Raw genomic sequence first — 13,783 nt, 5'->3', positions numbered from 1 at the left:
CATCAAAGAAAGTATCCTGATTAAGAAACCGAAAACCCTAGAGGAAGCCATAGAACTAGCAAAATCCATAGAAACTACAAGAAATCAGGCCAAGACATTAGAAGAAACTTCATTCGTCGGAAGAGTCCAGTCAAACAGATCATCAAGACCTTCAAAGACACAACAGCCGAGCAGTTCACGACCGCCAAGAAATCCAAGCAGTTAACAAGCGCAAAGGAGATCAAGATGGCCAAGCAACCCTAAGCAAGACACATGTAACCGCTATGGACAAATACACCGATTCAAGTGCCCAGCGAAAGGCGTGAAGTGCAAGAAATGTGGAAAATACAACCATTTCTCAATTGTATGTCGCAACATGCAGGTACAAAAAATTTAATTAGATTCTGAAACTAATAACTTTCTTTTTCTAGGCTCAGTACAAATTAGTAATGTCACATCAGACTCATGGCGAGCTGATTTATCAATCAATGATGTCAATATTAACTTCTTATTAGACACAGGTGCAGATACAAACATCATGTCCATAAGCACTTTTAATAAACTCAATCTGTCACCTGACATCCTAACAAAAAGTGTACATAAATTGTCTACATATAGTGGTGACACTATCCCTACTGTTGGTCAATGCACTGTACCCATCTGTCACGATAATACTGTGCATAAAGTAACTTTTCATGTAGTAGACATTAATGGTCAAGACATTTTGAGCAGAGATTCCTGCAAGACACTCAAACTTATTAAGAGAGTCCATAAAGTCTCAATAAATTCATGTTAAAGTATTATGTCTGCTTACAGTGATCTTTTTCAAGGTCTTGGGTGCCTGAAAAACTTCAACTGCGATTTGACCCTCAAACCCGACCATGTCCCATCTATAGATGCGTGCCGTAGAGTTCCATTCCAAGTCAAACAAGTACTACAGAGCTGGATGAATTTGAGAAAAATAACATCATATGCCGAGTCGAGAAGCCTACAGAATGGGTGAGTTCCCTTGTCATAACCACAAAAAAGAATTGGAAGTTACGTTTATGTATCGACCCCCGTAAGCTTAATCAAGCAATAATGCGTTCTCATTATCAATTTCCCACTCTAGAGGAGATCAAGTCAGACCTTGCTGGTGCAAAGTTCTTTACAACGCTTGACGCCAATAAAGACTTTTGGATGTTAAGTCTGTCAGAAAGTGCCTCCAGACTGTGTACATTCATAACGCCCTTCGGACGCTATAGGTTCACACGTCTACCATTTGGCATAAACGCGGCTCCTGAGATTTTCCATAGGGAAATGATAAATAGGTTCAATGACATACCCAATGTAAAAATCATGATGGATGATTTCTTAATTTATGGCAAAACTCTAGAAGAACACAATGAGACTCTACAAAAAGTTCTAGACAGAGCTCGCGAAATTAATATTAAATTTAATAAGAATAAGTCTGTAATAGGTGCATCTCAAGTCAAATACTTAGGTATTTTCAGTGAGCAAGGTGTACAAGTCGACCAAGCTATAGTCAAGGCAATTTGTGACATGCCCACACCTACTTGTGTAAATGATCTACAAAGATTCATGGGCATGGTCAACTATTTAAGTCCATTTTTTCCAAACTTGTCCAAAGAAAACAGCCTTTTGAGAACTCTTTTATCCAAGGAAACCGAATGGTCATGGTCAGATCATCATGAAACAGAGTTCAATAATATTAAAAAGCTCATTAGTTGTGCCCCTGTTCTTACATTTTATGACCCTATCAAAGACATCACAATATCAGTTGATGCTTCTAAAAATGCCCTAGGTGCTGTCTTGTTACATGACAAGCAACCAATAGCATACGCATCAGCCTCTCTAACAAAATGCCAGCAAAACTACTCGCAAATAGAAAAAAGCACTGATGTCTATACTATTTGGGTGCTCAAAATTCCACCAATATAGATATGGTAGGACAGTCACAGTAGAAACAGACCATAAGCCATTGATCACACTGTTTAAAAAAGCTTTGCATGATATTCCCGCTAGATTGCAGAGATTTCTGCTCCGCCTTCAGCCATATGATCTCAATGTCATGTACAAACCTGGTCGTTATCTATATATTGCTGATACACTATCTAGAGCAGCATTAAATGAAACAGCACTACTAGATATTGAGAAAGACATAGACTTGCATGTGAATTTCATTGTGTCAAACTTGTCAGTTAGTCAGGAAAAACTTGAGGAAATAAAAGAGTCAACAAGTAGAGATCCTATCCTAAGTCAAATTGTTCAATACTGCCAAAATGGATGGCCAGAACAAAAGGTCTGTTGGTCAACCATTAAAGCCATACTTCTATCCATACGCAACTACTAATAATCCACTAGTAATCGGATTGGAAATCGTCGACAGGTATATGATTTAGAAATATAATAACCATAATGGTTTTTTCCTACCTGTTCGTACCGTATCGTATTTTTAAGCAGAGTGAAAGAAATGGACTAAATCCAAATAGCCATCTGAATACAGGGCATCGAAGTTACTGAATAAACTCTTATAACTGGCGCTATAATGTAATCATCCAAAAATTCTAAATATTCATTTTGACAGTATCTCATGGACAAAAATGGTTCTCCCGATAAGATTTGGGGGGCTGGGTGTTCGCTTTCGGTACCGACTTTCCTGTCCTCTGTTTATGGTTCGCTACCTCTCGTCAGTTCCATTTTAAACGTTTCACAGTTACTCGACGATGAGCTAGCGTGCCTGAATGAGGCCAGAGAGGCTTGGTGTGTTTCATGTCCTGGAGCAAACATCGCAGTTCTACGACATATTCACTCCCCTCGGCTAAAAGAAACCCATGCTTCTCTGTTGGAAAATAGCCCGGACAACCCTGAACGTGCCCGTCTTCTGGCGGTATTAGCCCCGGAGTCAGGCCAATGGCTCAACGCCCTCCCTTCCCGTCAGTTAGGTACGGTCCTGGATCCAAGCACCTTGAGGATAGCAATATCCTTAAGGCTTGGTTGCAGAATATGTATCACCCACATATGTACCTGTGGTATGGTCGTAGATCAGCTGGGACGTCACGGCCTCTCATGCTCCAAAAGCGCTGGTCGCTTATTTCGCAATGGCACCATCAATCACCTGATCCACCGCTCGCTTGCCACCGTCTCTGTGCCCGCAATCCTTGAATGGGCATGGCCAGAGACGATGGCAAGCGTGCAACGTGTGTCGGTCGACACTTTCGAGCAGTCCCACATTCAGGCAACCCGCTCACAAGCCGGGGCTACAGCTGACCAGGCCCAAGTTCTCAAGCGCTGCAAATACTCTTTTCTTTTATAATACTATGACTTTGCGGCTCTCGCAGTGGAGACAATGGGTCCCTGGTCGGCTGGCATGAGGGCCTTCATAGAGCTGATAGAGACCTCACTCAGGAGACCCCAGAGCTGGCGCTTACCTCTCCCAGCGAATTTCTCTGACTGTACAGAGAGGTAATGCCGCCAGTGTGTTGGGGTCTATGCCGCAGGAGGGCCTCTTAGATGGTGTTTTCTGTTTATAGTTAGGTATATTTATGTAGTTTTTATTTATTTTGTTTCCTATCATGACTGAAAGCGACATTTTACTTAAAGTTCAATATTAAACAGTTTGGTTTACGTATTTTTAACTCAAAATCGAATCTCAATTGCGATAATGTCCTTTTTTGCATAATAAAACTCCGACGATATCAAAACAAAAGCATAACATTGAACATAAAATGTGTACAAGTTATAACACCATGGGCGGATCGACAATTCTGTGTAACGTTATTACTCTTTTATGTATTGTGTTATTGACGTGTATTTGGGCTGACGACAATATTCTTTACAATACCGCACTAATAAAACGAAGAGATGTATTGCCACTTAATATGGCCAGAAGATTTTATAGAGATGAGGACGAATTGAGCTACAGAAGAACAAGAGACATTCAGGACGATTTAATGAAAGCGAGAAGATATGAGGTAAATATTTTTAAATAAATGCAAAAAATTATGACCCTACAAAAGTATCTCAAGTAGGCATCTAGGCAAAACACAGCAAAGATATTAAACCCCCGACGCAAAAAGAGGAGTGCTATTACTGATTTTGATGTGGTATTTTTGAACAGAGGTTTTTTGTCGTTAGCTAACTTAGGTTTAATATCAGTTAAGTAGTTTTTGAGATATGATAGATAAGTGATTTGATTTCTTAATTTTCAGTAAAAATCATCTTCTTTGAGTTTGTCAAAATGATAATTTTAATAACGCTGCAACTGAATTTATAGTATTATGCAGTACCGTTTGGTCAAAATTGGTTAAGGTACAAACAAAGCGCCTTTAAAATCTCAACTAAAAAGAGATAAAGCATACCGTAACTAAGCAATTTACAAGTTTCATTGTTATGCATAAGTATCGTCACTACTTAAAAAAGAAAACTCGTACCTCGTACCTACTCGTACCCATATAATTTTCTGAGTGAACTTTATGAACGTAATGTCAAGGTTCAATTTTGTTCACATACTCGTATTGATTTTAGATAATACGAGATTTTTTCAAAGTAGTGACGGTAATTTGGTAGCCAATTTCTGTCAAGATACTTATTTATTTATATTTGATATGATATTCCAATAGACTAATTTAATGATAACTGTGCGTTAAATTGAAACGCCAAAAGTATATACACCCTAAAAATGAGGGAGTCTGAGGTGAAAAAAAAATTTATCCAACTACAAAAAACCATGAAAATAATTTTCTACTTACCAGTCTGAGGTAGGTGCCTCAGCACGGGCCAGCAGGAGTGGCCCTATAGTCGTCTACTTCACCTCACCCACATACTACTTCGTGTGTTTAAGTTTTGAGAAGATTTATGATAGGCCAATAAAAAAAATTGCATTGGCTTGGCAGCCTGATAAAAACCTTTTTAAATGGTTTAGATTAGAACGTTATCAATTAGAAAAAAATAAAGTCGAATATTGTTTTTCATTCTTTGTTGAAATTATGGACGGAATGAAAGTTTTGCGCTTAACTGTTATTTCTCTACATAGATTTTTAGGCAGATAAAATGTCTTGGAGCTATCCGTGATTTTGCCTCGCTCGGCTAGAACGGCAGCCAACATCAAGTTGATCAGGGAACGGCTTCACCGAAATCACTGTCAGACTCAAGAAGATGGCTCTACACACCAATATTTCCAGAATATCGGTGAACCAGATATTTAAACATGATCTAAAGGCAAGGGCCTACAGTGCTACAGTCTAAGAAAAGCCCACTACGTAAACGATCGTTAAAGAAGATTAAGGCTCGCTTGATGTCGAAAGTTGCTAAGCAGACACGACCCCAAAAAGATATTGCTTACTGCCGAAAAATCTTAACCATCGAAGAGAAGTTTTATCGAGAAAATAATAAAATTTATGCCAAATGCTCAAAAGAGGTCTCACCTTCTGTTCAAAATATTCAGCGAACTCATCACGTAGCTCGTGTATGGTGTCGGTGCAACGGAGCTGCATTTTTGCCAACAGGGTGTTAGATGAAGGCACAAGATTACCAGGCTGACATTTTGAAAGGTCTTGTGAAATTTAAAAAGAAAGACTGGACTTTCCAACAAGATTCCGCTCCACCACATAAGGCGAAGTTAACACAGAAGTGGCTAATGGAAAATTTACCAGGTTTCATCAGCACGGATGAATGGCCATCATCAAGTTCAGACTTGAATTCGCTGGTCTACTCACTGAATTGGAGCTGAAGGCCTGTCGCAAGTCTTACCCAAATCTGGAGTCTCACAAACGGGTCCTGTGCAGGGAGGCGTAGCGTATCCGCTGGAAATGATGCGTGCCGCTATCGACGTATAGCCCACACGATTGAAAGCCTGCGTTCAGCACAATGGCGGCCATTTTTAATCTTTTTTTTACGGAATATAATGATTTTTCTACCGTCTATTATAAATTTCGTTTAAATAAGTTGAATAGTTTTCGATATTTTTTTTTTATTCGTCTCAAAACTTATGAACATACGAGTTATATACTGGGCTTCAATCACTCCTGCTGGCTCGTGCTGAGGCACTGACTTCAGACTGCTCGAAAATTATTTTCATGTTTTTTTGTAGTCGGTTAAATATTTTGACATAAATTTTGTTCACGTCGGTTAATTCGATTCGGTTGTAATCGAGAACTTCCTTCTTTTTTTTAAGTTGGTTAATAATTACTAATCGAACTAATTTATACTATGTAAATTCAGCACAAAAACATACTATGTGTACATACATTTTAAAAGAAAATTGATTTGTTTAGGTACATTATCTTTTAAATTGTTGTATTTTGGTTCTCACTAAGCTGCGGTTTGCGATAGCCGCTATATTATAATGTAGGTAACGAATTTTTTTTTTTTTATTTGTTGCAGGATCCCGATACCCAATGGCGTGAAGCGAAAATTGCGGAAAACAAAGATCAGCTTGAAAAAATACAGCGGGAACTTCGTTGGTTGACTATACAGAATGATGACGGTATAGGAATTGGAATATAAACTCAAACGCATCTTCTTTAAATATAATAAACAGCTGATAGAAAAAAAATATGAACGCTAAATATATTTGAAAAAAAAAAAAAAAACTTCTCCGAGGTGATGGGGTGAGAGAGAACTAGTTATCTAATGATTTAAAAAAAATCTGTCTGGAATTTACTTCACACAACGCTAGGTGACAGAATATGACGAAATCGAGTACAGTAAAAGTTTTTATCTCGTTTTGCTGCTCCTTTTTTACATCGATTACCTAATAATAAATCAAATATTTATAGATGGCACTAGTAGCTGTACCCACGCTTCCGTTCCATTAAAAAAATAAAATATAATAGATTTTGAGCCCCCAGAAAACGAGAAAACGTATAAACGAAATACTTAACAAACGGAAAATGAACGTTCACTAGATAACTTTCATGCCTAGACCACCTTAGAACCCTACCACTCTAGCTTACCCTTACATTGTGGTCAGATCGGATCGAGAAAAGTCTGAATAATTCAAATAACAACAACCCTATCGCGGTTCTTTGTACTCGTAGTTTATTACGATTCAGTATACCGCGTGTGTGCCAGAAAACACAGAACACGTTACATTCGTTCGTTTTATTTTTAAACCAATAATCCTAAATCTGAGAAGCTAAACTCATCCGTAATTCCTATTTTTTTTTCTTATAATAACGGAATCTTTATGTCTTAGTCTCATAATGAGAAATCATCACAATACCTTTATTTCAAATCGACACCATATCTTCAAATCAACCAAATACCAAATCTTCTTATTACTGGCCACTTTATAAGGATTATAAAATGTCAGTTAGGGAAACATCGTTGTGGTTGTCAGTGAAATTACCTATTTTCATTCATTTCACAGTAAATCACTACTAGTATGCAATTTGCTAAGTTTTTGATTTTTTAACATAACAAAAAGGCGGCCGTGCAGTTTTCACGTGTACATGAATACGAGTATAACTAAGGGTACGAAATTAAAAATAACTGGAGAATAGGTTTCAGCCAGCAAAATGTTGTTTTTCACTCTCCTAAATGGTCCAAATGACATACCCGACATGTGGTCATATTATGGTCATGCGTCAAGTCAATCCGACCAATGAAATACACATCTCCGACAAAAGATACTCGTATATACCTACATAAGATGACAGAGGTGTTAGAGAAAGCGAACACGCGAGTCGTTCTCATTATGAAGAAAATGTACGGGATGTCGTATTGGACTCCGGCAAGAAAACAACATGTGATGAAATATCATCAGTGTGTGAATATTTAAAAAAGCGATGGCTGAAATGCATGAAGATGGCCTGATCTTTACCATGAATTGGTACCTACGAAGAGAGAAAGTGTTATTACGTAGGCAATATGCGTCCCACTGCGGTACATGTCTCTTCTCAGAACGAGAGGGCTCAGAACTACAGCAGTGGGACGTGTATAGGCTGGGTTGATGATGATTACGTAGGCAATATCAAAACAATTTTTGGTAATTGAGGATGTGACGAACAATTGACCTTGAGAAACAGTCGATAACGCGATAGTTCTATCGAAAATATCGACATGCTGCAGTATCGCTAGTATCGATATTGAAAATTAGGTGATAATACTGAACTTGGTCGATACTATCGATACTATCGACAATGATCAATCGACGCGTTTCAATAGTATCGATAGTTTTGCTTCGGTAACTAAATATCAACGTATTTTCGATACTATCGACTGGAAATAAAACGAAGCGGAGTCGGTATCATGGGGTCACAAATATACGATATATGTAATGTTTAAAAAGAAGAATGACGCTATGGATAACAACAAAACACAATAAATTATTGTTATTTACCGAACACGATACGGGTACATACGCAGAGATTATTGAAACAAATGAGTTCGAATTCGGCATACACACCAAAGCTCACAAGGAAGTAACATAAATAATAAGTAACACATGATATTTTGAATCCAAAGCCACAAATTCCTGGCCTTCGCGCTCAAGCCAAACGTTTCCATGTCTCTGGCTATCATTTGTGTGAACAATTAATCCAACAGTTTCTTTCTTGTTGAGCTAAGACTTAAAAAGACCGTAGCTGGATAAGGGCTTGACTTGATTTTTTTTATATAGTTTACTTACAAGTAGTAGACATAAAACAAAATTTTAATATAAAAAAAAACCATATGGTATCGTAGTAAAACGGTAATAACTCAAAAAAATAAGGATTTTCTCTTAAACCAATAGATATTTTTGAGTAGTTTTCGGGTATATAGCTCTACTACTGTAGATGTATAAATGACTAAAAAAAAGACCACGGACCATTGACTTTTATTACATAAATCACTTAGTCAAATTTTCATCTAGACGGTTTTAAGTTGTCAAGTACGTGGTCACCACTGCTAAATATAGTTAAACCTGATCGTGTTTGTGATAATACGAAAATGTGAGTGTATTTTGCCGTGACTTTAAAGTGATTTCGAGTTCCAGTAGTAGTGGGCAACTTGTTAGGAAGAGGGTAGATCGGTTACGTCCGATTTATTTTTCTGACTGACATATGGGGAAATTGTGGGGAAAATATAATCTTTGGAGATAACGATTTATACTAGAAGAAAAAAAATCCTCACAGATTACCAGTTATCTATCCAAAAATAAATTAATAAAAAAACTAACGCAAATTCAAACACCGTGACGCACTATGGGCTGAAAATCGGCTTTCATAGACATAGGAATCGAAGAATTTTAAAGTTTTTTACTTGAAATGGCTATCACTTGCCATTATTTTGAATGCTCAGTTATGATCCTGGCGTCATTTGGCACGAAAACTGATGAGTTACATTTTTTTTTTCGAATAAAATGTATGGAGCTGGATCGAAAAGACGGGATATCTCGGGAACCGCAAAAAATCACAAATATCCTTACAGCCGGTTATACTACTAATTATTCCTGATTTGTTTGACATACTACATATTTGAGTCGCAGGTGCGGTTTTTTTTTAAATCGACGAAATTTTTAATTTATTTTTTACGTCCCAGACTACTTCAAAGATAAAAGACAGTAATATGTATGATTCTCCTTTCCTATGGGTTATTTTTAATCAAATTTTCAGTTTTTTTACATAAGTTAGTTTTATTTATTACCTACATTCAAATAATCAAATATACAGAACCGTTACAAATATCTGTATACCCAAAATAAAAACCCGAGCCCATTTGATGTAAAGGCCAACTTATCATTAAAACCCGACTATGACCTTATATGCTAGTGTTATATTTATATTTGCAAAATACCCATTCTTTTGGCGGTGAATTCAAACAATTCAACTGCACACGATTGAACTGTTTAAGTGAGGTTGCCATACAATTTAGTTTTTTTTTTTTTTACTTATTTATTATTATTTTTCGTTCATGAGTTGTTTGCGTGAGTCCTATCATTCTTTAGTTTAGTTTTTAGATAAGGTCCTCACTGAAAATCAGCGCTACGGCTTGGCGTGGCATTATGCTGAGTGAAGACCTATTTAGCGTTATGTATGTTTTGTGTTTTTTTTGGGTTCTGGAGCCAAAATGGCAAAAACGGAACCCATTTAGTTTCGTCTGTCTGTCTGTCTGTCTGCGCTATTTAGTTTTGTAGTTAAATTACAAAAATAAATATTTATAGGGGGGGCACTCCATACACGTAACAGAAATTGAAAAAAAAAAATAATGTATTTAACTCGCATCAACGTGTGGCACATAGTTCAACAGCTCTTTTGAAAAGATAGTAAGGTTTCTCAAAAATTTTTTTGATTAAGTGAAAAATTCCGGAAATAATCGCTCCCAAAGTAGCAAAAATTGTGTCCCCCCCTCCTCTAGTAAACTGTTTGTCCAAAAAATATGCAAAATGTATTTGAAGATGACTGATGAGAAGAAGACGCAGAACCACAAACCCAAGCAGATGGCAAAAAAATCCCATGCTTCAGCCGTAGCGTAGACGAATTGTGCGTTGGAGAAACAAGTAAAGAAAATATGGCGAAGGAATGGCCAAGTGAAGAAGCCGGTTATACTTCCAACGATACTTTAGTTTATGATTGGTCAGATGATGAGCGATATCCGATGATTCTGAAACAACCATTATTTACGAAACTGGAGTTCATTTCACTGTCGTCTGAATAAATAGTGTATACGCATATCGATCGAAATCAATTTTACTCAATACATATAACAAACTTATTTTTCACTGCTCATGCTCGTAAAGTTCGTGTTTATGCTGAATCTAGGTGACATAAAATAAAAATTACTTTTTATGCTCTAGTAAATAAAGTTAAATCGTCGTCTAAGACCAAGGTATAATCAGGTGTAAACAGCCACAAACAAAGAAGTTTCTACATATCTTTTTAGGGTTCCGGAGCCAAAATGGCAAAAACGGAACCCATATAGTTTCGCCATGTCTGTCTGTCTGTCTGTCTGCGGCTTTGCTCAGGGACTATCAATGCTAGAAAGCTGTAACTTTGCACGGATATAAGTAAACTATGCCGACAAAATGGTACAATAAAAAAAATAAAAAATAAATTTAGGGTTCATCCCATAGACGTAAAGTTGGGGTGATTTTTTTTCTCATCCAAGCCTATAGTGTGGGGTATCGTTGGATAGGTCTTTTTTGGGGTTTGCTCAGACGATTTTTCGATTCAGTGATTTGTTTGCGAAATATTTAACTTTCAAGTTAATAAATATTACAAGTTTCTTATTGACTTTTAGAACAATCAAGTGGGGCATGCTAAGACCCATACTTCTACGCGGAATTTTATGAAAAATGAGATTGATTTGAAAATTGATAATTTGAAAAAAAAAAGTGGTTAAATACATCGACCGATTCCCGAATTATACAATGAAATGGTATCTAAAATGAATGACAAAGGTTTCCATTTCGCAAGCACTGACGATTAACCATCTTTACACGATATACATCGTGGATTATATTTGGCCAGAAACAATTCATTATGTGTTAAAAAACAGTTTATTAACACCTGGACGCGGTAGAAGTCCCTGTAGTTTTGTAATTTTTTACTGGCTGATTACTTCTCTGAACACGGTGACAATGAACGAATTTTCGTTTTTTGCTCATAAAAGACCAGAGACATGATTCATGAAGTAAAGGAGATATTTATTGATGGGACATAGTGTTTTAAATTGGCATTATAATTTAAAGCAGCTGTGTCGATTTTAACGTTTTACGACGATTTGACGCTTTCCATTAAGACTTTATAGCACACAGACACAGACCTAGTACATATTAGATAGGGAAACTAATTAGTAAAGTTTCCCAGATCGCCCGCTCATATATCTGTGTGCAATAATGGAGGACCCCAAAATAAGGTCAAGACGTGAGCCGAATTATTTAGCAGGTGTTACCTGGATACTGTAAATTTACTTGGCCATTCTTCTCTACACATTTTTTGGAAAATATATATATATAGGTACTTAAGTAGTAAAATAACAGCTGCAGTATTTCCGAGCGAGTGGCACTTGTCAGCGCATAAATACCTAAAATAACAGGCGATGCTAAAATTTGCTTGCTAAGTGAAAATGACTTTGTCTGTCCATTACTCTACACGCTGCAATCGCTGCACCGACCATAGTGTGACGATGGAGGATCGCTTATAACGATTTCTTAAGTTCTACTCTACTTCTAAATTACTGAACGAAATGCGGAATAAAATCTATTCGTTTTCCGTGTCTTAAAGATTTATTACCGTCCTTGATGTAACCCCTTGTTATCCCCGTGACGCTGCTCATGCACGGCGGTATCCGATACGAATGAAAGTTTTTCCTATAAAAGTTTAATGCATTATGTGAACATTAGTTGTTTATAAAATGTTCTTAGTTTATATTTTATATTAGATCGCCATTGGTTTCACTCATTGGAAAAAATATTACGCTGTCAATGTCAATCTAATTATCAATTAAATGTGTTAAGTGTGGATATAGATACTTTCAAGAATTAAATTGAATAAGTGTGGATATAAATTTTTGCTAAATGAAACCTCGTCAACATCAAATACCGTACTCTGTCGTATGTGTTTAGCGTTTTAATGTTTGTTCATTACTCCTTGCTAAGCCTTACGTCATTTCGTTGTAATGTAAGCACATACTTCTTATAAATTTAACTCCTTTAGATAAAGTAGTAGAAAGGTCTACTGCAAAGTACACCATTCTGAAAAGTATAGGCATTAATTTGCAGGAAGGCATGTACGTGGGACGAAAAATAATCTTACTAAATCTAACCCATTCAGGACTTTTACAATTTCGTGTCACGTATCAAAGATTCACAAGTTTATAGCTGTCATGCCGTAAGCTCAAAAGGGTGCCTTTCAAAGGTGATTAAGCGAAGGTAGGGAAAGTAAACTTAGAATTTTTATTATGGGCAGGTATTTCTTTCATTTGTTTGTTGTCAAGTAACGTATATTGCCAAAGGAATTACAGGGAACGCAAATAATTTCAGTACTTAATACGAAAAATGGTGTATTTTTCCTATCAAATACCTAGCTAAATCTAGGTATATTATTTTTATAATACTTATCTTTCTGCGCAAGAAAACATCGTAGTTGTGCCATGTGTTAAAATTTTTGATGAATATCACTAAACGTGTACTAAATACATATATGTCAGGAAACACAGTACTTGGATAACAGCGTTATAACAAATAGCAGGTATACGTGGAAAGTAAAATAAGGACCGATATAAGTGAAAACACTTCAAAGTGGCTGGCGAGTCGTGAAAACGCTCGCTGTAGTGTACCGCCGCAAGATAGGTTTAGTAATTGTGTGTATACTTGTTTGGTTGTGGTAAGTTTCGCTTACTGAAGTGGAAAATTTGCTTGGTTATGTTTAGGGGTTTCCTCAAGGCAAATAACTAACATTAAGCCCAATAAGATGAACCAGACGTCAAGTATCATCTATTCACAAATTTAATAAGGCAGGCGAATCTAACTTATTATTCTAGTGTGTAATGTAATTTATATTTAACCCACTCCCATTGCAATATATTTTCTTAGATAAATTAAAGAAAATTAAGTTTTAAATTTCAACACACGCTTCTGCTTAACTGCGTAATTAATTATGAGACTCATTAAAATTAACTTTCTTATTTATGCTTATCTTTTTTGTAGAACATCTTTGTTAAATGTGTACTTATTCAGTGCACCGGTTAACAAGCTCAAGCTCAAGTGTGCATTAACATTATTAAAGTACCTACCTAGTATTTTAGGGTGCCCTATGCAAGGTCTTTCTGGTATAATATTGTATGAAATATTTACTTCTTTTTTGCATACATATTTTTT

At 36.5% G+C, this 13,783-nt stretch overlaps 1 long non-coding RNA gene across 1 annotated transcript; it reads left to right on the top strand.

Annotated features, from left to right (window-relative positions):
- Positions 1-3,598: 3,598 nt before the first annotated feature.
- Positions 3,599-6,703, top strand: LOC141430933 (uncharacterized). The gene is made up of 2 exons (XR_012451683.1): positions 3,599-3,953; positions 6,364-6,703. It is a non-coding gene; the product is annotated as an uncharacterized lncRNA (long non-coding RNA).
- Positions 6,704-13,783: the final 7,080 nt, after the last annotated feature.

This window comes from Choristoneura fumiferana, chromosome Z, assembly GCF_025370935.1.
Source record: "Choristoneura fumiferana chromosome Z, NRCan_CFum_1, whole genome shotgun sequence".
In the NCBI taxonomy this organism is placed as follows: domain Eukaryota; kingdom Metazoa; phylum Arthropoda; class Insecta; order Lepidoptera; family Tortricidae; genus Choristoneura; species Choristoneura fumiferana.
The sequence above is the reverse complement of the archived record's forward strand: the minus strand, read 5'-3'. Positions and strand labels throughout refer to the sequence as shown.